The sequence below is a fragment of the Zingiber officinale genome, chromosome 2B, assembly GCF_018446385.1.
Source record: "Zingiber officinale cultivar Zhangliang chromosome 2B, Zo_v1.1, whole genome shotgun sequence".
In the NCBI taxonomy this organism is placed as follows: domain Eukaryota; kingdom Viridiplantae; phylum Streptophyta; class Magnoliopsida; order Zingiberales; family Zingiberaceae; genus Zingiber; species Zingiber officinale.
This window is the reverse complement of record NC_055989.1, coordinates 145,036,466-145,046,559: the sequence shown is the minus strand read 5'-3', so window position 1 is coordinate 145,046,559 and position 10,094 is coordinate 145,036,466.

Sequence of the window (10,094 nt, the reverse complement as noted above, 5' to 3'; positions counted from 1 at the left end):
TGTTTAGATTGTTTTTTTAATAGCATGGTAAGAGATGAATGATATTATTTGTAATTTAAGTGATTAATTTATTTTTTAAAATGTTACTGTTTTATTGTTAATTTAAAGAAGTGTCTAGATTCCTTCATGTCTTTTTTTCCAGAATTATTAAAATATTTTATGGATTTTGGTGAAGTTGATTTTTACACCTGGGAGAATTTCGCTCTCGTGTGGATGATGGCCCCACAGATTTAAAAATTGTTAAACTTGGGACGCCAGCCCCACAGATTTACCTTAATATCGGTATTTTGGAACAATTTGAAGTGCTCACTGTGACCATCAGGAATGGGGCAGGTAGTTGGGCCTTGGCATTGGGTTGGATTTTTCGCTCTCGTGTGGATGATGTTGGGCCTGGGCATCAACTCCGGGCCTACCTTAATGCCGGAAATATCGGCGTTCACATCGGTTCGGCGACTAAAGTGGCTACCTAAATCGTAGCGAAGAAGGTCACTCAGGGTCATGGAGCAACTCAATCGCATTTGCATACTTCGGTTGCATAAATCGGTAATTAGTTCATGGAGCAATAACATGCCCAAAGAAAAATTTTAAGAAAATATTTAAAGATAGATACATAAATTTATGATCCATATTTCACAATTTATAGAATAAATTTATGATCCATATTTCACAATTTATAGATTATATCATTGATGTGTTTATCCTTTGAGTATTTCTTTGAACTTCTTTCCTTGAGTGCTCATGCCCCTCACTATATGGTAAGAAATTGATTTGAGAGAGAGAATGTGAGTGATTGGGCGGTAATCGAGGCATTTGATTAAAACGAGAAGGTGTTGGATAGGGAAGATGATGTGCCGATCGAATCTACGAAGCAGTTGAATGATTGGTCTCCCTTCGCCTTCTCAGCGTTTGTATTCATATTCGCTTTCAGTTCCTTATTTAGGTATTCCTGTATTGATTAGAATTTAGGATTTAGGTTGTGTTTGGTAGGGGTGACAGGATTAAAATTAAGTTGATTAGGATAGGATTAGGGGTGAGATTATTAATCATTCTTCGAACCTAGAGATTATGAATCTCACTCCTAATCAACCCTAATCCTACCTCTAATCCACCCTACCAAACAACATATTAATAACTTTTTAAAAATATAATCTTAATCCTATTATCCTACCAAATGCAGTCATAGAATTCCAAAATGCGCCATGAAGGATATGATTATTTTAAAGATTGGAATCCTCACTCACTGTTCCACTGTTTGTGTACTTTAGTTGTGGAACATAATGGCATGTCAACCACGTGATAATCAAAATTATTTCAAATACTTCTCAAAATATATTAAAATTTAAAAAATATATTTTGAAGAAAAAAATCTTTAAAATTTAGTTTTAAAATGACTTGATTTTTTTTTAAAAAAAAAATATTTTTCAAAATGAGTTTGTAAAGAGTTGTTACACATTTTGAGAATATATATAGTCTTTCAAGACGGGTTTAAGAGTTAATTTTTTAATAAGGTTTATCAAACAAGTTTTCAGCCATGAACGAAAATATTGAAAGTATAAGATCATCTCCCATCACAAAATCTATTTTGTACACTTTCAACATCAATTTGGTATCATTTGAGTACTAAAAATTTTTCCAACTCCAACCAATGTATACCATTTCCTATACTAAAAAGAATATGCTTTAGAATATTTTATGTTTCCATCTTATAATTTATTATTCAACATACATATTAATTTATTAAATATTTTTATTATGATAATAATTACTATTAAAATTAAAAAAATTATTGTACATGATAACTAATTTTTATGATATTATGTTTTTAGTTACAAGAAAATTAAAATTAATATCTTGTAATTTTATTAGAAATAATTTAATAAACATACTAATATTTAATATTTAAAGATAATACCCAATCATAAACAATTTAGATAATTTTTTAAAAATATTTTCACAAAACAAATAACACTTCATTAATAATACATCATTATGAACCTTAATTATCAGAATTACCAAATTGTTCCCATAAATGTTCAATTAATGCATTTTCAAGAGCAAAGTGAGCATTTTTATTTTTGATTCCTTCATATCTAGCAAGAGACTCTTGAAATCGGGTATTGTCATCTACTGTTATATCAACATCTGCAGCTGACGAGACTTCACCTTGATCAACAATTGACGTATTCATATCGCGCTCATCTTCAATTATCATATTATGCATAATAATACATGAAGTCATTATATCATGTAAAATACTTTTCTGCCAAAAACGTGAAGGTCCTGCAACAATTGCAAAGCATGATTGGAGTACTGCAAATGCTCGCTCAACATCTTTTCTACATGCCTCTTGTTTCATTGCAAACAGCTTATTCTTTGTACCGTGTGGATCTTGAATTGTTTGAACAAGTGTAGATCATTTTGGGTATATACCATCAGCTAAATAGTAACCCATGTTGTACTATTTTCCTTGAATGACATAACGAGCAGGGGGAGCAATACCTTGAGCAAGGTTAGAAAAAAGATAAGAAGACTCCAGTACATTAATTAATGTCATTGTTAGATCCAGGTAAACCGAAATATACATATCATATCCAAAGATCATAACCAGCTACAACTTCTAGAATAATTGTTGGCTTTCAACTGCGACCAAAATTTTACCCAGCCCATGCTGTTGGGTAATTTTTCCACCTCCAATGCATACAATCTAGACTACCCAACATACTAGGAAAACCATGTTGCTCACCAATATAAAGAAGCCTAGCAACATCATTAGCATTGGGTGATCGCAGATATTGTCCTCCAAATACTTCAACAACAGCACGGCAAAATCTTTTCACACTTTCTATGACAGTTGATTCTCCTATTTTGATATACTCATCAGTAGCGTCTGCCGGCACACCATATGCCAATATTCGAAATGTAGCTATCATTTTTTGTAAACCTGATAAACCAAGTTTTCCAACTCCGTCTCTTTTCTACACAAAATAATTATCATGATTACTAACCTCGTTAAAAATACGCATAAATAAATTTCTTCCCATTCAGAATCTTCTTCGAAACATTGTAGCATTATATTAGGATTTTCGGCAAAGTAATCATTGAATAGATTACGATCAACGACTTTTCTATTACAATTGATCACTATGTGGCCAGGAATAGATCCTTGATGTTTGCCTTTGTTGCTTTCTTCACTCAGATGTTTCAAAATGACCTGATTGTTTCGGTAGATCGCTTGAGTGATAAGCCTTCTGTGTGCTTCAAATATATCATCATCTTCAGAGCTTGAGGATGATAAATTAGATGTACCTTCATATCTAGCACTCATTTTTTGAGATGAAGAATGTGATTGAATTGTTTTTAGTTATGGTATGTATTTATAATGTATACACAACACTATTATTTTTGAAAGTGATGGGACATCACAATACACACACTATTATAATTATTTTAGAAGATGGGACATTACAATGAACACACAACACTATTATTTTTTTAGAAGAAGGGGCATCACAATACACACACAACATTATTATTTTTGCAGATAAAGGGACATCACAATGCACACACCATTATTATTATTTCAGGGGATGGGGCATCACAATGCACACACAACATTATTATTTTTGCAGGCAACGGGACGTCACAATGCACACACCATGAAAATTATTTCAGGAGATGGGACATTACAACGAACACACAACGCTATTATTTTTACAAATGATAGGACATCACAATGCACACACTATTATAATTATTTCAGAAGATGAGATATTACAATGAACACATAACACTATTATTCTTTTAGGAGATGGGACATCATAATGCACACACAACATTACTATTTTTATAGATGAAGGGGCATCACAATGCACATACCATTATTATTATTTCAGGAGATGAGACATCACAATGCACACACAACATTATTATTTTTGCAGACGACAGGACATCACAATGCACACACCATGATAATTATTTCAGGAGATGAGACATTACAATGAACACACAACACTATTATTTTTGTAGATGACGGGACATCACAATGTACACACCATTATTATTATTTCAGGAGATGAGACATCACAATGCGCACACAACATTATTATTTTTGCATGCGACAAGATATCACAATGCACACATCATGATAATTATTTCAGGAGATGAGACATTACAATAAACACACAATACTATTATTTTTACAGATGACGGGACATCACAATGCACACACAAATCTTATACAATGCACATAATTTTTTCTTATATAATGGCATACTAGACATGGCCATCACAATGCACCTTTACTCTTGAAAAAAATGAGTTCGAATTCTCATTCATCATCCTACTCAGTTGAAGAAAATAAACATTTATGTCATGTTTATTTTCATATTTCTCAAAATACAATCATAGGAATCAACCAAAAAAAGGATTAATTTTGGGTAAGAGTTGAGATAGAGTATAATCAAGATCTAAATTTTAAAAATTCAGAGCGACCGAGAAGATCATTACAAAAAAGAATGAATACTATCATTGTTGTTGTTTCCAAATTAAAGGGTGGCATATGACAAATCGAAGAATTGAATCCAAGTGGAGCATCAGAGGAAGATATTGTAAGTTGTTTTCATTATTTCTTTTGTAGACTATCCAAGTTGTTGTCAATATCTAATTTAGTTATTAATTTTGTTTCATAATTGTATTATTTTCTTACAGATGAATCGTGCTCAAATGTTATTAGTACAAGACCCTAATTACTCAAAGGGCTTCAAATTTGGACATGTCTGGAGCATTCTTCAAGGTATTGAGAAATTCAACAGTGACAACGTCAAAGCTGCATCTTCAAGAGTGCAACGACAAACTGATTATTCTCAATCATATAATCTCGAGAAAGATGTTTATTCACCTTCATCTCCACATGTCTCTTCGTTTAATCTTAACATCACTGATTCAGACAGTGGTGGTACTTCAACTAAACAGCCTATTGGGGTGAAGAAAGTAAAACTGAAGAGAAAGAATGAACAACAATTCAGTAAAATGGTTTCACAGAATGACGAACTTGTTGCGGCGTGGTGTCGGCCTTTTTGCATGTCACAAGGCGCTCCAAATTAATAATGATTGGAACCCATTTAAGCTAAAGAAAATGCGTGTAGTAAGGAGTCCCAAGTCGTATTTTTCCAAGGATAACTAGTATGTGTGTGCATTCTAGAATTGGTTCCAATCAAAAATCTAATTTAACTTGAATACAACTAAACCCCAAAAGTACACTAGAACAATTTAAAATGACTCAAAGAAATGTGTTTCTTATCCAAACATTTTCCACTTCATCTCAAAACATTAGGATCAATTTAGTATCATTAAATCGAATTCTTCCATTAACAATTTATCCAATCACTTCACATGATCTTCAACATACAATTTAGGTAACAATCAACAAGCTAAAGTTAGCATTCAACATTTGAATTCCTTCTCAGTCATAACTATTCCGGTGCATAGAGCAAAGATAACAAGTAATAAGTATACTCAAGATTTCAACCAAACTTGTAAAACCGAAGTATCATCCAATCCTCATTCACACTAAATTCAATCATTAAGCTCAAATTCTCGATCACAGATGCATTGAACAGATGACCACAACCAAAAATCTTGAGTTAAGCATTCACAAGTTTATCCTCATCTCATCAACCATAGATTGAATTTTGAACACAATGTTAGCTAACTAAATAACCAAAATTAAATAACTAATGTAAATCAGAACTCTAATTCAAATCCAAAACTAATTGCAAACTAATTTTGAAACTGAACATGGGTTTAAAATTACAGAAATCTAAAGGAATTGGATTGCAAGTAAGAAAACAGTAATAGAATTGCAATTGAGATTCAAACAAAATGAAATGGAAAGGAACAAAATCAGATCTGATGATCTGAGCAAATTCATGGACAATTCAAAGACAAAGTTAAGGAAACTAAAACCCTAAACATTCCTTAATCCGGATCCAAGCTCAAACTCCTCCAATCTGCTGTAAAACCAACAGAAATGCTCTCGGAACCCCTATAAGCATTCAACAACAATCCCAAAGCCTACAGCTATTACCAGGGAATGATCCTAGCTCCAGGAAACCTCCCTTCAGCTCACATTCCTCTGATAACCTCACCAGCCGAAGAACAGAGCATGAATTTGTGAATTTGCAAACTGGATCGAATTGGCCACATCGTCCAAGTATTGCTGTGAAATGGAGATTGGAAAGAAATCAGTAGCTTCCAGGAGACCTCCCTTCAGCATCTGATGGATGCGAATACGTCAATCTGGAAACCTCCTCAACCGGGTATGCGGCGGCGGAACAGACTCAAAATTGCCATCTGGAGACCTCCTTCAAGCTCTCTGATCACCGGAAGATGAACGCCGGGAGCTGGATAATTGTTGTCGTTGAAGAAGAAGAAGCACCGGATCTGGAAATCGGAATGGGAGCAACGGCGCCGCAAGGAAGAAGAAGGAGGAACACTATAGCAAAATCGCGAACACGCCGAGACCCAGTGTTCCTGTAGCTTCTCGCGGGATTTAAACCCCTTCTCATCTGATCGGACGGTCCAGAACAATCCGGGCCTTGATCAACGGCTGGATGAGGTCAGATCTGGATCAAAACTTCTGGATATTCATCAATGGACGAGATCTGCTCCTCATTAGGTCGGATGGACCAGATACTTGACGGATGGCTCAGATCTCTCCAATCTTCAATGGACGGCTCATAATGCTCCAAGCTTTGATTACCTCGTTAAGCCCTTGATTTGAGCCCAAATGCGGTCTGATTTGATCGGGTCCATGACCCTTTTGATGCCTACAAAATAATAATCAAATATTAGCATCAAATACCATGATAATTAGCTAAATTACAATTAAGTCCAAGGTCACATGCAATTATGAAATATAATGTATATGTGAGATTAAGCTATGAATAAACCATCAAAAGCATGCATTATGAATCAAGATAATATAGCCAAAATCATGGTTATCACGGCGTTGGATCGAAGTACCAATGTTGCTATGTTCAAGGAAGAGAATAAAATTTTATTCAAGGATTTGAATATCATTGCTGATCCTATAATGCGTGAATTTATTCACGGTGAACCAGTCGGAATTATGCAAAAGATGACTAAAAACCAAAAATCTCAATCAATTCCACATCAAGAAGAAAGATCTAGGATCAATTCGTCTCAAGAAGAAGGACAAGGATCTCAAGATCCTTTGAATGGTTCCGGTAAATTTTATGATTATTTCGGTGGTTTATTAGGAGGTGATTTTCTAGAATATTAAACATTAATTTGTTTAGTATTGCAATGTTATTGTAGTTATTTAAATGTATGTTTACTTTAGTGTTTGTGGCATCTTTAAATTGTATGATGGACTATATGTTATGTATTTTGAAATTTTAAATGTTTAATTGTGTTTGTTATGAAATTACCAATATTATAAATTTTAATATATTTATAATCTTAGTACTATAACAAATATTTTAAATATTAATTATTTAAGTTAATAACTAATATAAATTTATAATACATAAAATTTACATAATAAATTAAATTAAATTAAATAATATTAATTTATAATATTTAAGAATATTTTAAATATAAATTTAATATTATAATATATTATATTTAAAAAATTCGTACTTGCACCATTTTTGTGCAAGTTTTGGGGTCTCCATTGGAGGAGATTTGGTGTCCCTTTTACACAAAAATGGTGTAAAAGGGCACCGGTTGGAGATGGTCTAAGCCTCGGGAGCAATGGGAGGCTTGAGTGCTGAAAATGCTCCTCGAGCCACTTCAACTTTGCAAAGGGTATCGAGTAATAGATTCATGGTTTCCGTGTCCCTGGCAAAGCTGATCGATTCCAGCTCTTCTCATAACTTTTGCGATTGTTTCCAGCTGAATTTGGTTGCAAAATCGATCAGACAACCAGGATTGAACAATAGCATCAACTGTGGCATTATGAATGATTCTATTCAGAATCTGAGTCAGATGAAGATTGAGTGAGATATTGCTGGCGTTGATGGGGGGAGGAGGGGTGGGGGTGACTAAGATGTCTTTCTCGTATGTGCTTCTGGTAATAGACTCCCACGTGGTGTTGATGGACGACGATGATTGAGCTGACGGTACCTAGCTCTGCGCGCACTCAGATAAGCACACGGGCGTTAGAGGCCAGAAACCAGGGAAAAGATCCCCGGAGCAGATCCTCCGATGCTCAAGTCAGGTACTTTTTCCCCAGAATAATAGTATACGAAGGAGAAAGAAAGTAGAAGACAAATACGAATGTGCGAGAGAGCGTACCTGTAAAAGGGAGAGACCCTCCCTTTTTATATGACATTACGTACCTTCTGGAGTTTGACTGATGCCAGAGAATGTCAGGTGTCAGGACTTGTCAGGTGATGGAGGGCACGGGACATCCTCTTGTAGACTGAAGGAAGTTCTATTTGCATGTGATTGTAGACCGTTGGAATATTCCCTAACACGTAGTAGTTATTCTCTAACAGACAGTTATGATTCCCTAACCCTGTTGTCCTGTAACGCCTCCTGTCCCGACCGGGTATGAATAGAGCAGTTCGGGATGATCAGTCGGGCATAACACTTGGCCTAAACCTCGGAATCCGGGAGCTGTGGAAAGATCGCCCAAGGGCAGATCGGGAGTTGGCCGACCGAGGGTTTTCTTCCGAGAGAACTCATCCTAGATACAACTAGGCCGTGAGAGCCCGACCAGTCGGATCCAGGTCAGGTATCACCCCGACTGTCTACTAGGTCTTAGACCAAGATATCTCAGATCTGGAGTCATGGTCCGTGAGAACCCGACCGGGAATTATGCTGCTAATGTCATCACACGGTCCTACTTCCTCTTTCTATACCTATTGACTACCATGTCTCCTTGACCTCTGACTACCATGTCACCTTGACCTCTGACTGTCACATCACCTTGACTTCTAACTATCATATTCTCTTGACTTTTGACTGCTCAACTTTATCAAACCCCACCATAATGCACCGTATCACAAGCCTCCCTCCAAGTCTAGTCAAAGGAGACTCAGGTCCAACTAACTAGACTCATGCTCCAGTTTACTTATTCCACCATGGCATTCATAAATGCTATACCATTTCCCAGATCCCGAGATATGCAACCTGATTAATTACCCAATCAACCTTGGGAGAAGGGCCTCATAAACTCTTTGAAGTTGACTCTTCACACCTTTCTCTTTGAAAGGGCTGAGTTCCCCCACACCATTGTACTTTTCTTACTGACTTCTTCTAACCATAGAGTCCACCCCTGAATTTGATGAGATGTCATCTCTACGCCAATAACTAGCCCATATGACTCAATTACTCACCCACAAGGTTACTGCTTTAGTAGAGATGATGCAAAACAGAGATCTTCAGTCTTCTCTCCGCCAAGACATTGAGGAACTATGGTTAGCCACCAAGTCTCGAGCTTGGGCTGAAGTAGCATTGAAGCAAAAAAGCTTATGCAGATCTGGAGAGCCAAGCTCAATTCTTGATTTATCTAAGAGAGAAACACGTTGCTTCTATAGCCATTCTTCAAGAAGAAAATCTGCTCAAAGATGAAGTCATTGCTTATCAGAGTCACATTATTCAGTCCGTCAGGGCAGAGCTGATTCAGGCATGATCTTACTTAGAGTAGGCAGGCCGAGTGGAACACCTTAGTGTTGGGACCTTGACGTCCGCTAGAGGGGGGTGAATAGCGGCTCACCCAAATCGTTCGCTTCCTACGTTGTTAGCTTGCGCAGCGGAATAATACAAAAATAAACAAGATAAACAAAATACAAGACAAGAAAGAATGCAAACCAAGCTACACGATCATTTACGTGGTTCGGAGATAAAGCTCCTACTCCACGGCGTGTCCGTAAGGTGGACGATCCCTATCCGTCGGTGGATTACTCCCCGGAAGACCTCCGGCTAGCTCAAACTCCTTGTGGGTGGAGAAACCTCACCACAAACTCACCAAGACCTCTTGGACACAAGGAAAACTCTTGAGCACTTGTAGACTACTAATTAGACCTTAACCAAGTCTAATTTCGTCAACTCAAACCAAGCTCCCA